Below are 22,500 nucleotides of genomic sequence, written 5' to 3'. Positions count from 1 at the left end.
TATTTCAGTTAAACCATTGTATTATGAAATTTTCCCACTATCACTTACGTGTTCACTTGCTCTCTTAAATTCACATAAACATACGAATACAAGTATACATACATGTGAACATACATACAGGCACCATGCACACACATATTTACACACAAATACTTACATACAAGTTTTCATGCAATATTAAGTACAATAAATCTCAACACCAAATTACAAGGTACAGTACAAATACACATATAAATAAACACATACACTCACACACACATACACATACATATATATCTTTATTATTATTTTCGTAGTTTTGTCGTTTAGGTACTGAGGTATTAAAATCGTTGGTGTGTCGGACAAATTTTGTAGCAGCATTTCTTTCAGTGCTTTGAGTTCTGAGATTAAATACTGCCGAGGTCAACTCTGCCTTTTTTCTCTCGTGGTCAATAAAACAAAATACCAGCTGAGATTAGGGATCGATGTAATCGAATAACGCCCTCTCCTAAAATTTCAGTCCTAATGCTAATAGTTCAAATCATTATTATTATGAGTTATATACACCGACGTAACTTGATAACTGCTAATTTTGCCATACCATGTTCATATTATTTTATATTTGTATATCTTTTTTACTTAAAAAAGTGGAACCGAATCGTTTTTTACTGTGTTTCAACAGTTGGGTGTAAAATATAGAAGTATAACAGTACCACAAATTAAGGTACTCCCTGTTAGTGAACTTTGAACTCTACCTGCTGATAACCTGAAAATTCAACCCATGTTGTAGCTAACACATGCTCAATTGCAGGGTACAAAATCCCCGATTGCACAGAGACTATTTCCTTTGTTGTGTTCTAATGCGATCATATACTATCACCCGCCTATATTTACACTATGTAGTCATGCTCTACACGCAAAACGATATTTAATTCGATATTACCAAAATCGGTTATCACAATACATCGTAACTAATATCGTTGCAAAGGTAACAGCACAGGACTCTGACTACCTGCTGATAACGTCGTGTTTGCTCTACCACATGGAACATACAAGGAAAGAATCACTGTCGCTTCCAAGCTAAATATTTACGTTAGTTCAACGTACTTTGGATCTTTGAAATTTACATCGGAAATACGTTGCAAAATTTCGTTTAAATCCTCTTTTCCATGGGTATGTTTAAATCCTTTTTTCCGTGAGTATGAGTAAATATAACAGATTTGAGCCACCTTGAAATTCAAATACTTCCAACTTCAAATACATGTATTGTGTACTACACTCTTTCATTTGTTCTTGCACTCGTATATGAGTGCATTAATGTACACCCTAGGCATATATGTTTGCCCAGAGGCAAACATAAGTGTTGAAAATATCACAAAGAAAGATATACTACGTATGCCTTTGTATGTATGTGCTCTCGTGAACAAATATACTTTTCTTCGGGTGAGTCATTTATAACTTTTTTTATGTGAGTAATATCTACATTGTGCTACTGGGAATGAGTAAAATTAAAGAAAGTGCAATTAATAAAAGAGAAATCAAATAAGATTAAAGTGTATTAGACATTTATTACCTCAGACAGTGATCTGTTTTACATGTTAACAATTTACTCAGGTCCAAATAAACTGGCACAAGCGAAAAAACAAAATAACCCTAAAGGATACACGAGACAAACCTGTGAGAGCACGAGGTTTCTTCTACGAGTCGGAAATTGTGTGTAATTCAATTAAAATAATGATGTTAGGAGAGCGAAATTTTAAGAAACAAATATATCCGAAAGTTTATGGAGTTAGATTAACTGAATAGTGTCGTTACTCTGAGAAATTTAAGACGGTGGAATTTGCTTTTGGCTTAGAATAGCATTCTAAATTAAATAAGTTAGAATATTGCAAATGGCTTGTACAAAAATTACTATTTTTGGATAGATTTCTTTAACTGACTTTTAAATATCTTTAATCTAAGAACAACAGCGTTCACCTTGGTCTGAGAGAATGAAAATATAATATTATTAGGAAAATTCAATATTACTTTGAAAATTCAATATTGTTTGTAAAATTCTATAGTGTTTGTAAAATTCAATATCTCTGGAAATATTTCGGTTCACTAATGTCATGTTTACATAGCATGTTGACTATTCTAACCAAGTTCTAAAATAACAGATGTTACTGATATACTAAAAAACACGAAACAATTCTGGATTTTCTTCTGTTGATTATGGTGTTCAGTTTGAACAGACTCGTGATGAAAGGTGTTATAACAGTAACTATCATAACTTCTGTCTCTCCGATTACATCATTGAAAGCTTTCTTGACTGTAAAGACAGTAGAGTTGTGATTTGAGGAGATATGGCTGTTACAATTAGCTTGTCATGCAATCCACTAGATTTAAACATCATTATAGTGTCGAAGATTATGCTCGGTTTTGTAAACGTGATAACTGAAAGAACGAAAAGTAGGTAATGAAATCACTCATAAGTATAGTTAACTTAGGAAGAGGATGTTGAGTGAATTGTTTTAACTAACCAAGAATTTAGACAACAGTGTAAAGCTGGGTTTTCCAGGAACATTTCCAACGTTTTTTGAGAGATGTATTAGAAAGAGCCATTGTTGAGTGGCCAAGTATTAGCAATGATTAAATAAGAAAAGAAAGAAAATTGAATGTGGATCGCAAACAATGTCACAGTCTTACCGCAACTCTAGAGTGAAAGTCTTCACTCTACATCTACCAATAATAAAGATAGAATAATAATTATAGTAATGGTAGTAGTAGTTGTAGTAACAGCAGTAGCAGCAGTAGTAGTATTAGCAGCAGCAGTAGTATTTTCATTAAATTTGTTTTTATTTTGAAAATGTTATTTGTTTATTCACTTATAACATTTGCCTAATTGAGAGAAAGTTGCTACACATTATTTAAAAAAAAATATATGAATATTCTGTATTTGAATTGAGTCGGTCACTACCTGCATATTCAGAAATAAGACAACTAATCATGACGACCGAAGTAAAATGTAGATGGAACTACTATAAAACATTTTTATTTCAAAAGCGTTTTAACGTGCCAAAAAATAACAATAGGTACCAGGCCTGAAGTTTTCGGAGAAGGGGCTAATGATTACATCGACCCCAGTGCCCAACTAATATTTATATTTTTTTCTACTCTAGGCACAAGGTTTAAAATTTGGGGGGAGGGGGCCAGTCAATTAGATCGACCCAGTACACAGCTGGTATTTAATTTATCGACACCGAAAGATGAAAGGCAAAGTCGACCTCGGGGGAATTTGAACTGAAAACGTAAAGACAGAAGAAATACCACTGAAAATTTCGACCGGCGTGCTAATGTTTCTGCCAGCTCGCCGACTTAACTGTTATTGTATGTTAATCGACAGTGAAATGGCGAATGATGGCATTCGGAGTCGGCACATAGAGTCTTAAGAAATGCTGCTAAGCATTTTCTCCGACGTGCTAACGATTCTTCCGGCTCACAGCCTTAACTTACCAAGCGATGTGCGTGTGTTGGCACTCCGTCGATTACGACGTCGAGGGTTCCAGTTGATCCGATCAACGGAACAGCCTCTGAGTATTTCCATTTGTGTATATCTTCTTTATGTAACACCGACACGTTGTATAGGCAATCTTAATTTTTGCAGAAGTATGCCGATATATATTTCGATTGCTGGCGATGTTAACCGATAACCTTTTAATGACTAAGTTTCATGAAGTGGAAGAGGGTCCATTATTTTTTGCATAGTATCGAGGACTGCAGGACAAAAGAGGACTGCACTTTAATACCGTTCACAAACCTAGTGAAAATGTTTGCTCATGTTGCCTTAAAGTTATTCAAGGGACACATTATGATGTTTAATTGAGCGATGCATTAAGCCTCTCAGGAGCAGACACAATCTTTGATGTGCATCCGAATGTTTTCCAACTATCTAATTTCATCCACCCGAAATTTCCATACAATACACTTGATAGGGTTCGGTACAATGAGACCGAACCAGCAAGAAACGGCAATTGAACAAAACAACATGATAACTTTCCCCAAACGAATTGACCGCAGTTCAGGAAGTTAATGTATTTTCATTATTCGTCAGTCGTGTTATATAGTAATTCTTCTAAGTGGTTACCTTGTGAAACGCACTTAGTGCACTGCAGCGTTCAAAGTAATTTTTCAGCTTGCCGATCGGTAGCATATCGACTTTGGTATCCGGGATTTGTTATTTCATTGAAATATGAACATATATTTCAACATTGACCTGTATTAAAAACAGAGGAACTGCATGACCGAATGATAGCTACTATATTTTTACGGTCCCTGAAACATATCGTCAGAGCTTTAAGTTTTCCAATGTTTTACAAGAGAGATCAAGTGCACTCAGCTATAACGAGAGTATTTAGGAAAACGGATACCGAATAACCGTTGAATGTTTTAGTTTTTATTCATGAACCCAGTTCACTCTCCAGGATCGATGGCCATTTTACAAAATGTTATTTTCTGCTTTATTGAATAACTGTGTTCTACACAAAAATCAATGTCAAGTATAATCTTTGAAATAGCTAAAGATAATAACTGTATCAGTTTAATTTAATACACTGTTATTCTAAGTTACAAAACAAAATCCAAGTAAATTCCTGGTGGCAATATTTTCGATGGTCTACATCCACCAAACTTGTGTCAGTTCAAATCTCACTTTATCCAACTTTGCGTTTCATTCCTTCGGAATATGCATACCAAAACCTCAATTTGCCCTACGCACTTACTTTACCTTAAACAAAAAAAATAAAAAGATGTATTCACTAATTACTGCGTGCCTCGAATAAAAAATATATGGTTGGTTGTTTAAATATAAACTAGAAACCACACTGACTATTTAGACATGTTAGAAATCTCTATATAAGTTAGGTACAAAAAAGTGTCGGTAGATTGCCTGAAAAGATAAAAGTCTTTCGTGTTCGAATTTCGCTGAAGTCGTTTTTCTGTACACCCAAAGACGACGAAATGAAGCTCCAGTAAAAATATGGGATCAATAAAATCGATCATGCACATTCCTTATTTTGAGAGTGGGCATAGTCTAAGCGTTTGAATTTTCTATTTACGCTTATTTAAAAAAAAATAGATGGAAATTCTATATAGTGACAATGTATTTGGGTCCTTCATAAAGTTTCTATAAAAGATAGGGAAACCTTTCGATAACAAGACAGCATATATACTGCCAGAACATGTGTGTGTGTGTGTGTGTGTTGATATGATTAATTTTTTACCTATTCCAATCGTTTGACTATGGCCTTGATGTAGCACTATTTTGAAGAATTTTAGCTGAATATATCTTCCCCAATATATCTATCTATCTAGCTATCATTTTATGTATGTGTATATATATATATATATATATATATATATATATATATATATATATATATATATATATATATATGATAGAATATAAATACTGAGTAACCTAACTGATTTTTTCTGTCTCAGTAACAATAGAGGATTAACTAATTAAATTTTTTCAAGCTTATATTCACGTAGTGTTAAACTTTTCGTATTCTCTTTTCGGGATTATTGCTCTTGACGCTTTAATTAATAATAATAAAAAAACACCGGTTATACTATTACTACTACTTCTCCTAACGAAATTCAGACAATTCTTAATTCTCTACTTGAATTTAACCGATTCGCAAATTAAGTATACCAACACACTTACAAAAATCGTGAAATAAGCATTATTAGTAGTGGTGACCCTTTGGGGAGCAAATTTTAGTTATTGAATAATTTGTCACTGTGTAACTGTTTATTGTAATATGTTTTACACTTTCTTATTGTGCTCGTCTCAGAAAACATAAACATTTCTTAACTGAATCACGTGATCTTCTTTGTTGAAGAATATATACATACTGGTCTAGCTCAACATATCTGGAATCTGAAGGACAGCAATATAGTGTATATCATTAAATGGGCCATCGTAGAGATATTCAGGCCGTACATTAACAAGAAAAGTATACCTGAATGCTATCTATACCAGGATTTGTTATTTCATTGAAATATGAATATATATTTCAACATTGGCCTGCATTAAAAAAAAAGGAACAGGATGACCGAATGATAGCTACAATATTTTGACGGTCCCTGAAACACATCGCCAAAGCCATCCAATTACTGCATTATCCGAACCTGATACTTGAAGTAGTTCATGTATAGATATCATTAAATTATGCTTATCGCGCGCTCAATTGACTATATTCTTGTTGATCATACAAACAAGCGATCAATACTACACTGTAGTCTGTATACCTGGAAAAATGCACGCTGTTATTAGATCGTAGAAATTCACTGATCTTCAAAACTGATGATGAGATAATTTTACAAGTTGTAGACATATGTTTAGCACGCATATATATATATATATATATATATATATATATATATATATATATATATATATATATATATATATATATATATATATATATATATATATATATATATATATATATATATATATATATATATATATATATATATATATATATATATATATATATATATACATATATATATATATATATATATATACATATATATACATATATATATATATGTACATATATACATACATACATATATATACATATATATATATGTACATATATACATACATACATATATACATACATACATACATATATACATACATACATACATACGTACAACATAGTATATTTATTCGAAAAGAAAAGTGAAATGTCTCAATGTAAATATTATCAAATTTTCGGTAATTAATATAGCGTAATATATGAAATGTGCTACCAATTTATAATAATGATGTATTCATACTGTTTTGCTTTTACATGCAAAATTACGTGTCCGCATTTGCTTCATAATTCATTTAACTTCCCATTAGTATTTTATAAATCGTTTTAAACCAGTAGATATTTACGAAATGACAACAGAGTTTTTTTAAAGATGTCGTACATGAATCAGATTCAATGTCTCTTGTAAAACAAACTTCTATATGTAAGAGGAATACGATGATAGATTTGTTATTATGAATGATGAAATATGATATTTTAATGTTTTCTTGTGTCAATCCCTGTCATGCGATTGTAATTGTAAGTGTGTTCGAGGTCTATTATAAAAATATATAAATAAATACGAACGAATAAAAATAGTCTTTCTGCCATGATGCACATATTCACTTATACGCTAACCCATATACAAAATGTCTTCGATACTTAAAGAAGTATGCAAGAATGCGTTTTGAATCTACTAAATCCGATTGTCTTGTATTTTTTGGAACGTGATGGAATGGCCTCGAGCGTCTGTTTGTGTATGTTTGTCTGTCTGTCTGTTTCATTCTCTCACTCTCTTTCTCACTCTTTCTCCTTTTCACTCATTTTCTCCACCTCCACCCTCTTTTTCTTTCTTTCTTTCTCTCTCTCTCTCTCTCTCTCTCTCTCTCTATATATATATATATATATATACACACACACACACACACACACACACACACACACACACACACACACACACACACACACACACACACATATATATATATATATATATATATATATATATATATATATATATATATATATATATATATATATATATATATATATATATACATACATATATGATCAAATTAAGCCACAGGATATCAAGAAGTAATACAGTATAACCGTTTCAAGCGCCTCCATTTAATTGAGCATTGCAATCAGTACATAATTTTAAATGCAGAGCTACCATCAGCTGCACAAATTAAAAGAATTTTAATAACTTGGAAATATTAATATAATTTTTCTCAAATAGGTTAACAGAGCAAGATGCAAGAAATCCATGTTGTCGTTGCTGTAGCTAAGAATAGCCCACATTTCCAAGAAAGGTGGGAAACCCACTGGGGTCATAACTTGTAAAGGATTGTGGTTCATTTCTAATTTATTTGTCTTATTATCAAATACTAAATCTAAGACTACAGAACCGTCTTTGTTTAAAATGAAGGCAAGAGTGAGTTGACAGCTCATGGCTAGATATAGTCATAAATATTGTCAAGACATTAGGAGTAGTAAATTGGGTTTAGAGGAACTGTCTATAAAAGGAGGTTGGGTATGGGGAAGTCCTCAAATCATGATATTAATTACAAGTTAATATAATTTAATATAATATATGATATAATGTGTGTGTGTGCACGTGTGTGTATGGGTATATGTGTGTGATTCACACGCTTACTGATTTCAACCAATGAGTGTTCTAGGAGTATAATCCCTCCAACAAAATTCCGGAAATTCTTCAGCTGCAGAATTACTTCAAACTAGTTGTCTTGCATCAGTTGTTTTGCATGTTTACTTAAGGTTTCATGTCATACAAACAAATTGGAAACATTATTGCGACGTGAGATTTTTAAATATGAACAAACATGTTTAATACATATACGCACGCATTTATGCACTTACATACATTTTGTTGGATTTATGTGTATATGTATATAGGTCTGTTTGTGCATTTTGTGCATTTGTATGTGTACATGTTGGTTAACATTAATAAGAAGTTTGCATAAAACATAAATCAATATATTAAATTATGTGATACTTACATTATTATCTTAAATGTTGAATACCTGCATACCTGCAATTAAATAATAGAAATAAGATTATCGTAAATATAAATTACTTACTAAATATATATCGCATATGTAGAATAACGTTTCAACAAATCATCTTATCTGTACAAACAAAAGCAGCATGTCATTCCCGTGTGATATACACGGTACCCAGTTTACACTCCAATCTCACACTGTGATACTGAATATATTCTAGCTGATGTTTGTTATGCGTTAAATGTATAGATCAAAACTGAGTTGAAACATTTCACACCTTCAAACTCGCAGAGAAACGTCTAACTATTTATCTATCAGTGTGTGTGTGTGTGTGTGTGTGTGTGTGTGTGTAAAAAGTATTTTAACTAAGTTCATTTACTCCTAATCATGGCTTTGCGCTGATGCTATTTTGTTCTCGATCATATGCTGTTCAGCAGCGCAGCTCATTCACTAATACTCATTACTAATTATCTAAAGCTATGGCTTTGAATTTGCCCATGGTTAAATGTCTTTGGTATTTCTTAATCACTGCTTAGCGCTGTCAGTCACTCGACTGCAGCTATGCTTGGGTGCCACCATAAAGGTTTTACACGACCTAATCGCACCCAGTACTGATATATATATATATATATATATATATATATATATATATATATATATATATATATATATATATATATATATATATATATATATATATATATATATATACATATATATATATGTATACACACACACACATACACACACACACACATATATATATATATGTGTGTGTGTGTGTGTGTGTGTGTGTGTGTGTGTAAATACACGACAAATTTCTGTACAGGCCTCATTCATCCAATTCATTTACAGTGGAACTGATTGAACGTCAGCTATAGCAGAACACCAAAATGCCAGGTAGAAGGATTGAAACAGGAATAAAATGTTTGCAAAGCGAACAAGTTAACTATTCACTCAGGGTTAGTATTATCTTAAACTTTCTATCGGTGTTGAAAATTATAAAGGAAATATTCTGAGAAATGAAAAATTTTCCCAAGATATTAAATGCATTTATTTTCAGATATAATTTACTAGTGGCATGTATTCTCCCAATCTAGCGAGTTTGAAAACAATGCTGTTTTTCACTTTAATTTCTCTAACCCACATGGCGGAATATTAAATACCAATCAAATTCACATAGCTCTTAATCCCTGCAGAAACCGAAACCGTAATTGCTAATACATTAATTACATTCACGTGTTTATTTTATTTTTTTCCTTTGTTTCCGAAAACAGCTAATAAAACGAACGATTATAAATCAAGAAAGGCGAATAACATTATTGGAAGTCATTATAATTGTTGTTATCACTATTATTAGTTTAAATTCTTTTTTTTCTTTTTACCTGCTGTCACTGTTCAGCTAAGCGCAGTTTAGTGTGCTTTATATGTGTGCTTTCTATTCTATCCAAAGTACTCTGCATTACTATGTTTGGAGCACTTTGTGATGCGGTTTTTTTCTCCATACTACTTTTTACGAGGGTGGGCTGAAACGTTTATAGGCTGAACATGAAGAAAGGATGCTAGAGCTGTGTCCCCTTTCTCAAAATTCCAGGCGTTGTGCCTTTAGTAGAAATTATTATTATTATTATTATTATTATTATTATTATTATTATTGTTGTTGTTGTTGTTGTTGTTGCTGTTGTTGTTAATAATAATAGTAATGATAACAGTAATAATAATAATAATAATAATAATAATAATAATAATAATAATAATAATAATAATAATAATAATTAAATCGTTTTATTGGCCACAAGGGCTAATATCAATTAAAAACACATAAGGACAAAGACAGGACGAAGGTTACAAAAGGTTTTGTCCGAAAAGGTAGGATAGTTCGTCTAAACAGAGGAAGAAAACGGAGAAAGTTAACATGGCAGAATCGTTAGCATCCAGAACATAATACTTAGTGGCATGCATTAATTTCAACTCATCTTGTTAATAACTGCGCTGTTTTATTTCAGGTAAACTGATATCTGACTGTTAGAAGAAGACTTCAGAAGTAGTTGGTCATAAAAGGTCATCAATAGAAGGCATGATGCCATCATCAATGCGATACTAGTCCCCAAACTAAGTGTTTTATGATGTGGAACAGATGATAGTTGAATGGGATCAAATCAGGAGAATAGGAAGGCTGATCAATTAGTTGAAAGCCACAGTTATGCACGGCAGCACTGAAACTATGGAGTTGCGTGCTGAAACTTCGTCCCCATGAAACAAGTTACCTTTCGTCACATTTCCCGATAGTTTGGTCTCGAAACTCTTTCGTAGCTGTCTCAACAAGTTGGCATCTGTCTCTCCATTGATAGTGTGGCTTTTTTCACGTCAATAAATACAATGCCATTTGCATCCCCAAACACTAAGGCCATCAACTTCCCTGCAGATGAAACGAATTTAGTCTTCTCTGGAGCAGGTGAGGAGGAGTGATTCCACAGCATGGATTGGCTCTTTGTCACTAGCTCAAAGTCATGAACCCAACACCTGTCCTGGGTTAGGAAACGTTCGAACAGGTGAGCATCTAGTTTTGTTAATTTTCTCGTGATGTGATCACCTGGTGTGCATTTGATCATGTTACAGAAGACGTGGCACCTACCGAGAAGAAACCTTCGTCGTGCCAAGTTCATATTGCAAAATATTTTCAGTTGTCTTATGAGATATGATAACAACATTGGCTAATTGATTTGGAATAAATCGCCGGCCATCCATCACAATGTGGTGAACACGATCAATGTTTTCCTCAATTGTGACATTTGCATGACGTCTAGATCTTGGGTCAACCTCAAGACTCTCCCTTCCACTCATAAATTCAACTGCCCACATTTGCACTGTTGATAAACCTGGAACGTCATCCGCTATTGTAGCAAACATGTCAGCATGAATGTTGTTGGCGTCTAAACCCTTTTTCTGCAGGTAATTGGTAACAACCCGATGCCAAATTTGGTCCATTTACAACGGAAGTCACAACTAGTCACAAATTACATTTGAAGTGTTCTTTGAACAGTCAGATGTCACTTTTACCAGAAAAGAAAGAATTCAATGATAAATAAGAATTAAAATCAATGAATGCAAGATTTCACAGCCCTAGAGTCACTCCTTCACGCTCAGCCAATGAACTTTTCAGCCAACCCTTGTACATGAATGTTGAAGTAGTTAGGATATGTTTTGTCATGCGCTGCTTATGTTTCCAAATGCACCAGTCATTAATGCTGATATTTATTTTAATTTTCCCTATTCTGGTTTTCCCTATTTCTAAATATTTATAAATGGATAATTTATCAGGATTTTCTATTGTGGTGGTAGGCGGCCAGGGTCAAAATTACCGTCTCACTGTGAAAATTATTCCAATCAGAAACACTGCCTCCTTGATCTTGACTACTATACTCCGACAATTTTCCTAGACGAAAATGAGACAGCAAGCTGGCAGAATCGTTAGCACACAAAACAAAATGATTATCCGCATTTCGTCCGTCTCTACGCTGGTTCTGAGTTCAAATTCTGCAGAGGGGGACTTTGTCTTTCATCCTTTCGTGATTGATAAATTAAGTACTATTGACACTCAATAGTTTTCTTGTCTAGGGCGGTGACCTGGCAGAATCATTAGCACGCCAGGCGAAATGCTTAGCGGTATTTCGTTTGACTTTACGTTCTAAGTTCAAATTCTGCCGGAGTTGACTTAGCCTTTCATCCTTTCGGAGTCAATTAAATAAGTACCAGTTACGTACTGGGATCGATATAATCGACTTAAACTCTTTGTCTGTCATTGTTTGTACCCTCTATGTTTAGCCCCCTCTGGGCTATAAAAAATATTTTTCTTGACTTCGTATTCCAGTTCATCTTTTTGCCAGTTTATCGTTCCAGATCCATACTGAAGTTATGCTATTATTCGAATGCTATTACTATCACATCTAATTATCAATGACGTTTGCTTGAAGGCTGATGAAAACAAGTCTCTTGAAATCTCAAGAATCTTTCTGAGGCTTCTTGCAGAATATTGGGCAGTTGTTGTCTCTAATTTGACAAGGCGTGTCAAATCCGTTACACTTCATCATCTTAGGCAGCAGTTTGTGTGTTATAACAAGTGCACCTGTTACCACAGAGACAATACTTACCTTTGACTTCTACAATCTCTCCATCACTCTTGCGAGCAGACGGGTGAAGGCTCAGGCCCAGAGAGAAATCGGCATACAAGAGCTCAAGTTGGCTCTGCAATAGTTACGAGGAATATGTGTCAGCAATAGTGTCATCAGTGGTGAGGTCGAGTCCTTTTTTGTAACTACTTTCGCGGTGCGATATAAGCAGGTGTTCAGGGCAAATGCAAGATTTGCTTGTGTATAGTCGATTACAATAACTATAATTATACACGTTTTCAGATACCGAAGTTCTACAAAAACATATCAGGACACTGTCATGCTGTGGATGCTGAACGGAAGACCTTGCCCCTAAACATTCAATGTAGATAAATCAGCTATTATACTCGCGGTAACAAAACGCCTCTTATTCACTGATAGCTTCAAAGAAGAAATGCAACAACCAGCCATGAAGAATGTCGGTTGGAGAGCAATATTAATCACAGCTTGTTAGTTAGCAAATGAATCTGTTCCTTCCACAAGTGATCACTTCTAACTAAAGAACTGTTATACTAACAACTGGCGAAGACAACCGTCATTCACAGCAAGAAAAAAAAAGCGAAGAATAGGCTAAGTTCATCGCAACACCACCCCACCTACGTTCATGCATGTGTACCTGACAGTTGTGATGCAATGAAGAAAATTTTTTTTTAAATACATGAAAATCCTCAGCATCAAAAGTCAAAAAGCAATAACAATGGTACAGGTCCTGCGAAGAGAAAACACTTCACTGAAGATAAATCCATATCTTCTTCTGAAAGAGGAGCAATAGCTTACGAGATGGAGTCAACCTCCTCCTGTAAAGTACTTGAACTCGCCAACAATTAACAAGAAATGCAAAGCCTTAATTATTCTTAGAATGCTCGTATTTCTGCTATATTTTTGTGGTGTATGTCTTAAAGCATTACATGTGTTCATAAAAGTAGTAATTAAAATTTGTAGCGATTTCATATTTTCTTACTTGGATTGCCATATTCAGATTGTTTGCTGAAAGCGGTAGGAAATATGTATCCCCCCACCAATAGCTTGCTATATCATCAGAATCAGCTTTAAATTTGTTTCTCAATCACTGTTGAATAAGTTGAGTTCCATAAATGTATTAGTCATTTACTGATAAATAATCCATGTATATAGAAAGAAATGACTATAGAAAAACAATAATAATAATCTATCAAATAAATATTTAAAGCATCTGTTTGATATAATGGACTTGCCTAATTTGCTGAGCTGTACTAGATGGAATGATATGAAAGCAGGGAAAATTACAACGAAACGTAGGCGGAAGTTTATACGTTTAATAATGAATTCGAATATTGTTACGTGCTTATATTCACCTCATTGATATTTATCCTATCAGTATGAAACATGAATTCTCTTTCTACGCAAAGATCAGGTTTTTTTTTTGGGGGGGGGGGATAAAGTAATACAAGAATGGAATGCTTAAATTTGTAGAATATAACAAGCTGTGTGTATATATATATATATATATATATATATATATATATATATATATATATATATATATATATATGTATATATATATATATATATATATATATATATATATATATATATATATATATATATATATATATATATATATATATATATATATGTTTATATATAATTATATGCGTGTGTGTGTATGTATATGTATGTATATGTCTATATATGTATATATATATACATATATATAATCATATATCAATCGAATATCAGCAAACAATAAAAACATGAATAGAAAGCTTTCACAGTGAATATGATTATCAATAGACATTAAAACATCACCATCATTCTTAAAAACATTCTAAATAACATAGATTTTGATATTTATATAAAAACAATATGCTACTTAATTCACTGAATACATATGAGTTTTGTTTACATTGCAATGCATAATGTATGTTAATAACAAAAATACATATAAATTTACTTTTTAGATGTCTTAAAAATGATATAATGACGTGACGCGAAAATACTATAACTTAAGATGATACCAGAGTAATAACGATCTCTTATTTCCTGCAATGATATATATTTATTACGAAGGAATCACGATATGACCAGTTTTAACAATAGCGAACGCTATGAAAAATGGAAATGACAAAACTGTACAGAAAAATATTCATCTCCTATTTAATTGCACTATTTTAAAAATTTAGTGATGTCTCCCAAAATATTAAGAAATATAAGTAGGCGAGCTGCTTTCATTTAGACAACTTATTTATATCAGATTCATGAGATTAACAATCCATCTACGTCAAAAAATCATATTTATATCTTTATTTCTATTGTTTATCTTTTTGTCACTCGCTTCTCTATCACCCTCTCGTCTCCCCCTCTCTCTTTCTCTCACTGTGTGTATCTATGTGTGTGTGAGTGTTATTTCTTATATTGTTTCATGCGTATTGTTATATTAAACAAACTTTAAATTGAAGGATCAAGCAATACTTTTTCGAAGTGTATCATATTTATTTTATTCAGGAAAATGTTGACAGTTAACTCGAAGTTTCATTTTAGTAAGTGTAACAAAATGTCTTTCATAAAAAAAATGTATTGTTAATATGTCTATAAAAATCATGATGGGAAAGAAAGTGGTATAAATTGTTATAAATTAAGTGAATATAAAAATATTCTTGCATCTGAACCTCAAGAAGTACTACAAATAGTAGATTGTAAATGTACAGAAATGCCAATGTGTTGAGGCAGTTTCATTTGGATCATGATGAAGCAATGGAAATATATACTTTAATTTGCTGGGGGAGTGGAATGAATATATAAAGAGGTACAGTAGAAACGTGGAAAAGAGGAACAAATAAATAGTACCCGAGATCCTGCAGATTACTAGTAACATATAGGTCACCCTACCGTAATCAAGTCATACGTTTTCCAATTGAAACACGTTTAAATGTCTAATCATATGGACTATCGGTGAGATAATATTTTATTCAAACTCCTCAACCTCCGCTTCCCATATTTCAGTCTCTCAAACTTGTCACTACAATTTTTCTAACACCGAAACAGAGGTATTTTCAAAAAGACTAGAATAATTGCTACTAAGATTTGGTCAATTTAGTATTTTGCATGAGCTAATCCTGGGGAACTTGACACTTTACAAAGTTCATCGATTCGAACAAGACAAACCACTGCAAGTAGTAGGTGTATAATTTGCCTACATGGATTCAAGACTGCCTAAATCAAACGGGGCATAGACTCATAAAATGTATAAAATTAACCAAGCTTCATTATATATGTATATATATATATATATATATATACATATGTATATGTGTGTGTGTGTGTGTGTATACTAAAACTTGGTATAAGCAACTACGAGCAATATAAAATGATAAAGGAAAAATTCTAACCGTCACTAATTGTGACTGAGGGTGCTGACTAGCACTTATATTGTTAGAAATGAGTTAATACACTAAAACCTGCATAAGCCACACACACACTTGCGCACGCGCACGCGCGCACAAACACACGGACACGCACGCACACACACACACACACACACACACACACGCATATATATATATATATATATATATATATATATATATATATAAATATATATATATATATATATATATATATATATATTATTTTATTTAAAAGAGTTCCAACTCTGTTTTTTATGTTTTATTTATATTCTTGTAAAATTAATGTGGGATATAGAATATGGAATATATAATATATAATATTAAAATGGATGGTACAATGAAATGAAGTATTGAATGTCTTATTGAATATATGGAATATGTCTTATTGAATATATGAAATATTGAGTGTTCAATATAAAGGATTAAAATATAAAGGTGAATACGTATTTTCAATACCTTGTGGTCACGCACACACACATATGGAAAACAGATGGAGCAGTAGGCCGAACGAGATATCAACATGCATTCCATTTTCAAATTGTTTCACGTCTTCAGCCCATATTAGAGAAGAGCACACATGATTTACACCTTGGCCATGAATAAGATATAATTAAAATTTAGAGACACCGGACACAATATTCGATTACAAAATAGCGAAATTTTAGTGAGACAGACAGTCACAGTACAGAAATCAAACAGAACAACAAAAAAACTACAAATGTAGTGAATTCAGACAGATATCACATAGTCACAACAGAAGAAAAAAAACAACTAACGGAAAACTATTTAATGAATCGAACTATAATAATGTATTGAACTTTTTACAATTTGGTGAAACCACATACAATAATCAAATAGAGACAAAATACTCACATAAGTGGTTAATGTAAAGCAATAAATACAACAATGATAGTAGAAAGATGAATTAACGTATGTAAACAAATTGCAAGATATAAAAGCGGGATATATTAAGGAAATTTGCCTAAACAGAAACAAAAACAGAATACAAAATGGCAATATTTGAAAAGAAGTAATTCAGTACAAATTTTATAACCTACTGAACACAAACGAGGGGATGGATATATATATATATATATATATATATATATATATATATATATATATATATGTATACATACATACATATATATATATATATATATATATATATATGCACACACATATATACATATAGCATTTAACTTTCATCTTTTTTGTTTCAGTTATTACTCTGTGGCCATGCTGTGGTGCCACCTGGAAGCATTATAGTCGTAGGAATCAATGCCAGAACCTTTTTTTAAAGCCTGGTACTTATCTCGAATTCTTTGGTCGAACTGTTAAGTTATGGGGATGTAAAAAAGAACACCAACAGCAGTTGTCAAGCACTGGTCGTGGAACAAATACTACACAAAAGGTGAAAGAACCTAAATCTCCTTCTCAGCCTTAACCCTCGGTGATGGAGTAGTGAGTCACTAATGAATATTAATTAAAACTGAAATCAGCGCTGATATGACTTCATCTCGCTTGTCGTAGCGAGTGAGCCTGTCTCACTTGCCAGTCGTTAAAAATGTGCTTTCATAGTCTAAGAGCTGTTTTGACTCTTATTTCTAGCAATGGTGGTGCTCAATAGCACCGTCCATCACTTTAGAGACGACTATATTTGTTGCTTTTCCGTTCTAAATTGCGAATAGCCACCATAATCACAGAAAATATCTGTACCATGAAATTTTAGTCGTTGGAATTAAACTAAATACGTGTTATTTCGAAATTGAAAAGGTTCAATATACACATATAAACTATCTGTATATTTTTGTATATGTATGTATGTTTAAAGAGAATATAGGCGGCCAGTTCATGAACGCAAAACCCCCTCAGACTGAACAGACAGCCTCTTTGTGGTCATTGATCATTATGTGTGCGTTGTGTAAGGGACAGAGTATGCATGTGTATTTTTGCGTTTGCTTGTTGCAAACGCAATGTGTGAGTGTGTGCGATTTTATGTTTGTTAATGTTTGAATTTGTTGAATTTCATACGGGACTTCTTCGAAATGCTCCTAAACGTATTCTTTTCTAATCTAAGCACAAGGCCTGAAATTTTTGGGGAGGGGCCAGTGAGATTAAATCGACCCCAGTACGCAACTGGTAGTTAATTTATGGACCACGATAGGATGAAAGGCAAAGCCAACCTCGATGGTATTTGAACGCAGAACGTAATGACAGATAAAACACCGCTAATCATTTCACCCAGTGTGTTACTGATTCCACCAGCTAGCAGCCCTGCTCCAGAAATATATTGCGCATTTGGTATGGTCCTAATGTCATATGGTCATATTCTCCATTAATATCTCTGACCATTTGTTTATTGGCTATCCCTAACTCCAATCTATTTTGCTTTATAAAGATACAAATCCGATTGTTTATAAAGCCAGTTTTGTTGCATTTTATTGCTTTGCTAGGTACGCAGATACATTTTTATAATGGTAATCATAATAGTGTTTTTACAATAGCATTAGTCTCTGATTATTGACTTATATGTCCTATCGTTAATTTTCTATTACTTACTATTGAAGTATTGAGAAGGTGTTGATATTTTTTATCGTTCTACACTTTGTTATTGGCATTTACACAGATCCAGAGAATGTAGTTTATATCATCAGGCTTATTTAGGCGCTACCGGTATGAAATTATACGTAGCCAACATAGAAGTAACTACGTTACATTGTCTCTACCTATATATTAAGCGTAGCGAGTTGTATGTCTGTACGTCTATATATATATATATGTGTGTGTGTGTGTGTGTGTGTGTGTGTGTGTGTGTGTGTGTGTGTGTGTGTGTATGTGTGTATGTGTGCGCGCGTGTGTAATTAATTCAATAATAGGATAAAAATCTTTTACAAGAATTTTATCAAGTAGCTAGCGTGAAAAAAATCATAAGGGAAAAATTTATTATTATCCCAAGAATGTATTTATTTATCTTTATATAAGGGCATTATTCTATAGTAATGCCCCTAAATATATATATATATATATATATATATATATATATATATATATATATATATATATATATATATATATATATATATAGACATAAATAAAACACACATTATATAAGTATACAACATCTCTCTTATTTTAATTGTCTTTCTTCATATATTTCCTTTATATCATTTCTTTCTCCCTAAATCATTTCTTTCTCACACCAGTCTCTACCAAATCCATTCACAAGACTTTGATTAACCGGAACTTATGTAGAAGGCACTTGTCTAAAGTTCCACGCAGTCGAACTGAGCCCGGGACCGTGTGGACTTTACGGAGTTTCCTTCTACCAAAATTTCATCATTAAGAGTATTTTAGCAGCTTTGCTTGAAAACTCAGGCAAAGTTGGAGCCTGAAAAAATGATGGAGTAAAATTAATTTTTAACCATATATAAACGTCATATCAAATTAAAATTTTATATTTAGATCATCTTCAATGATTCGTGAAATGCGATTCAAATGGCAAACATACATTTGTATTCATTAAGTAATGTGTTTTTGGCCAGCTGAAAAATGTCGATGTGAATGAAACATATGTATATGAATTATACGTGTGTGTGTGTGTGTGTGTGTGTGTTTATATATATATGTAATATATATATGGATGGATGTCGGTGTATGCTTACAAACGAGAGAACATTACTCATAGTGTAGAATATTTTTTGTGTTGCTACGTGTGTTCAAGCGCATGTCTTGTTTATATTTTCACGTATTTTCGAGAATACGTATACATCATTTCTGTTCTTATTTTAATTGTCTTTCTTCATATATTTCCTTTATATCATTTCTTTCTCCCTAAATGTCGATCATACCATTTTTTTCGGTTCTCCATAAATGTTATTCTTTGCCTTTCTTTCTTTCTCAAACTGAACTCCCCATCTTTTCATAATATTCACTTTCACTCTCATTCTTTCCTCCCTCTCTCTCTCTCTCTCTCTCTCTCTCTCTCTCTCTCTCACACACACACACACACACACACACACACACACACACACACACACATTTTGTCTCTCTCTCCACTCCCTTGTGCTTCACACGCACGATCACTCATTATTTTCCTACCTTCTGTTGTTTCGGATTCTTATCGACGTATACACCTGCCATTTCTTTCCTGTTGTTGTTTTCTATGCTAATTACATTAATATGATTTTTATTCACAACAGTCCTTCGACGATTTTATTTATTTATTTATCTATTTAATTAATTTGCCCTTTTTTCTCTCTTTTTAGCATTGCAAAACTGCCCAAATATATTTTTAATTGGCAGAAAATGTATCGCGTAGTTCATCTTAAATTTATAGTATACATACATGCACATATAGATGCATACATACATGCACTCATACATACGCACGCATGAATGCACATATATTCATATATACGCATATGCATACACGTACGTGGATACGCGCGCACGCACACACACACACACACACACACACACACACACAAACACGGCGCGCGCGCACACACGCACGTATGTGTGTGAGTGTACTAAGTCATACTGTGTGTGTATTGGTCCGTATATGTGTCTATTTGCTTACCTATATTTCTAGATATAAAAGGCAAACTGATACGTATAACACGCACATACATACATGCAGAAGCACACAATCATGCACATACACAAACACAAGTATGCAAAATGCATACATGCGTACATACAAGCATACACACATCCATGCATGCCTACGTATATATGTGCGAACGTACATAAATCCATACATACATACATACAAACAAACATACATATGTGCATAGACAAGCACACACGCACGCTGGAGCCGCACACACGTAGGTAACATGATCTCAAACAGGGGGAAGGAACGCAGGTCCTCTAGCGGGCAAATTCGACATCCATTGACAATGTTGCAAAACCAAAGAAAAGTTTGGAAAAAAATGGGGAAAAAATTGAAATCGAACCCTGTTAGATCTTAAGGCAGTATGTCTCTCACAAATTATGACACAACAAAATCTGTTCCTACACACGATTCAAATGAAGAATCTTGAAAACCAGATACATAAACGAAGTGTATATATATATATATATATATATATATATATATATATATATATATATATATATATATATATATATATATATATACGTGTGTGTGTGTGTGTCTTTTTTTAATAAACCCAGTATATGTATTTATGTGGAACTATAAGTTTATTGTGTCAAGAGCATGTCAACCAATCTAATTTAACACGTCTGTTGTTCTAGCACAAACTTCAGGCACAGTCCACATAGCATAGCAAACTTAATACTGGGAGATAGGATGAGAGAAACAAAACAGAAAGAAGGAAACGGGGAGAAATATTGTTATTTCCCCATAGACTGTGAAATATAAAGCTGAAAAGTTAGTGGCTCACAGTCTGTGGTACGGTTATCCAATCCGGAGAGGGTGGCACTCTCCAATTCGCCAAGAGGAACACAACTATATGCTTACAACCACTGACAATTTCGTATCTAGTATTCAGCAATGTGTTAAAGTTCTTAGATGTGAAAAGGATTTGAGTTATTTCAACTATGTATAGCTTATAAATATTTCTTCTGTTCACATAATGTTTTGATTTTTCGACTATTTTCCATTTTACCTTATGCGGTGTGACGCTCGACTTCAAACCCCATACGTGACTAGCCAATTTAGTGGCTTTTCTTTTGTCCCTCTGTCGGAAAAAGTCACAGGGACAAAAGTATATATATGCAGAATAAAAGTAAAAACATCTACATATCGATAAATCTAAGAATTTCCTACATCAATTTAAATGGAAGTGTGATCAGAATGCGTCTTCGAACATTTGATATCATTTTCTCCGAGAATCCTTCTGCAAGTAGCTTCTTTTACTGTGTTTAACGACGAATAATCAGAAATAATGCAAAAAAATTAACCAGGAGTTCTTTATATGGTTGTCAGTTACATTTGGGTCTCTGGGATATCATTTCACAGGATGCTGTAAACAGGTAAAGCATATTCATTCTTACAATCACTTTTCAAGGAAACAATTGTAAAAATAATAATAAATAAATAAAACATCTTTATTCTATTAACTACATGAAGAATTTTATTATTCCTTATAAATGGATTTAACAGTTAAGAGAATTTGACAAAATCTGTTATCTCATTCAATTTGTAACTATATTATTTTGTGATTCTGGACTCAGTTATTAAGTCAAACTGTACGAATCGTCTGAATCCAAATGCAATTTTGTGGATCATAGTCAGCAGAATGTTTCATGTGTTGAAAGATTCATGAATGAGAAGTAGCAAAAAGAAAAGTTCTTAAATTTCATTCAATAAAATGATTGATCCCTTTGCTTGCTGACT

The 22,500-nt window shown here is 32.9% G+C and overlaps 1 protein-coding gene across 18 annotated transcripts in view; it reads right to left on the bottom strand.

The window, feature by feature from the left end:
• The window catches only part of LOC106884018 (uncharacterized), a 1,573,201-nt gene that overhangs the window by 177,677 nt on the left and 1,373,024 nt on the right, over positions 1-22,500 (bottom strand). For all 18 annotated transcript variants that reach the window (XR_016241541.1, XR_016241548.1, XR_016241547.1 and 15 more), the window contains one exon: positions 8,576-8,607. The gene's annotated coding sequence lies outside the window, so the exon portion shown is untranslated. The remainder of the gene's footprint in view (positions 1-8,575; positions 8,608-22,500) is intronic.

This window comes from Octopus bimaculoides, chromosome 1 (genome assembly GCF_046866305.1).
Source record: "Octopus bimaculoides isolate indiv1 chromosome 1, ASM4686630v1, whole genome shotgun sequence".
NCBI lineage: Eukaryota > Metazoa > Mollusca > Cephalopoda > Octopoda > Octopodidae > Octopus > Octopus bimaculoides.
The sequence above is the reverse complement of the archived record's forward strand: the minus strand, read 5'-3'. Positions and strand labels throughout refer to the sequence as shown.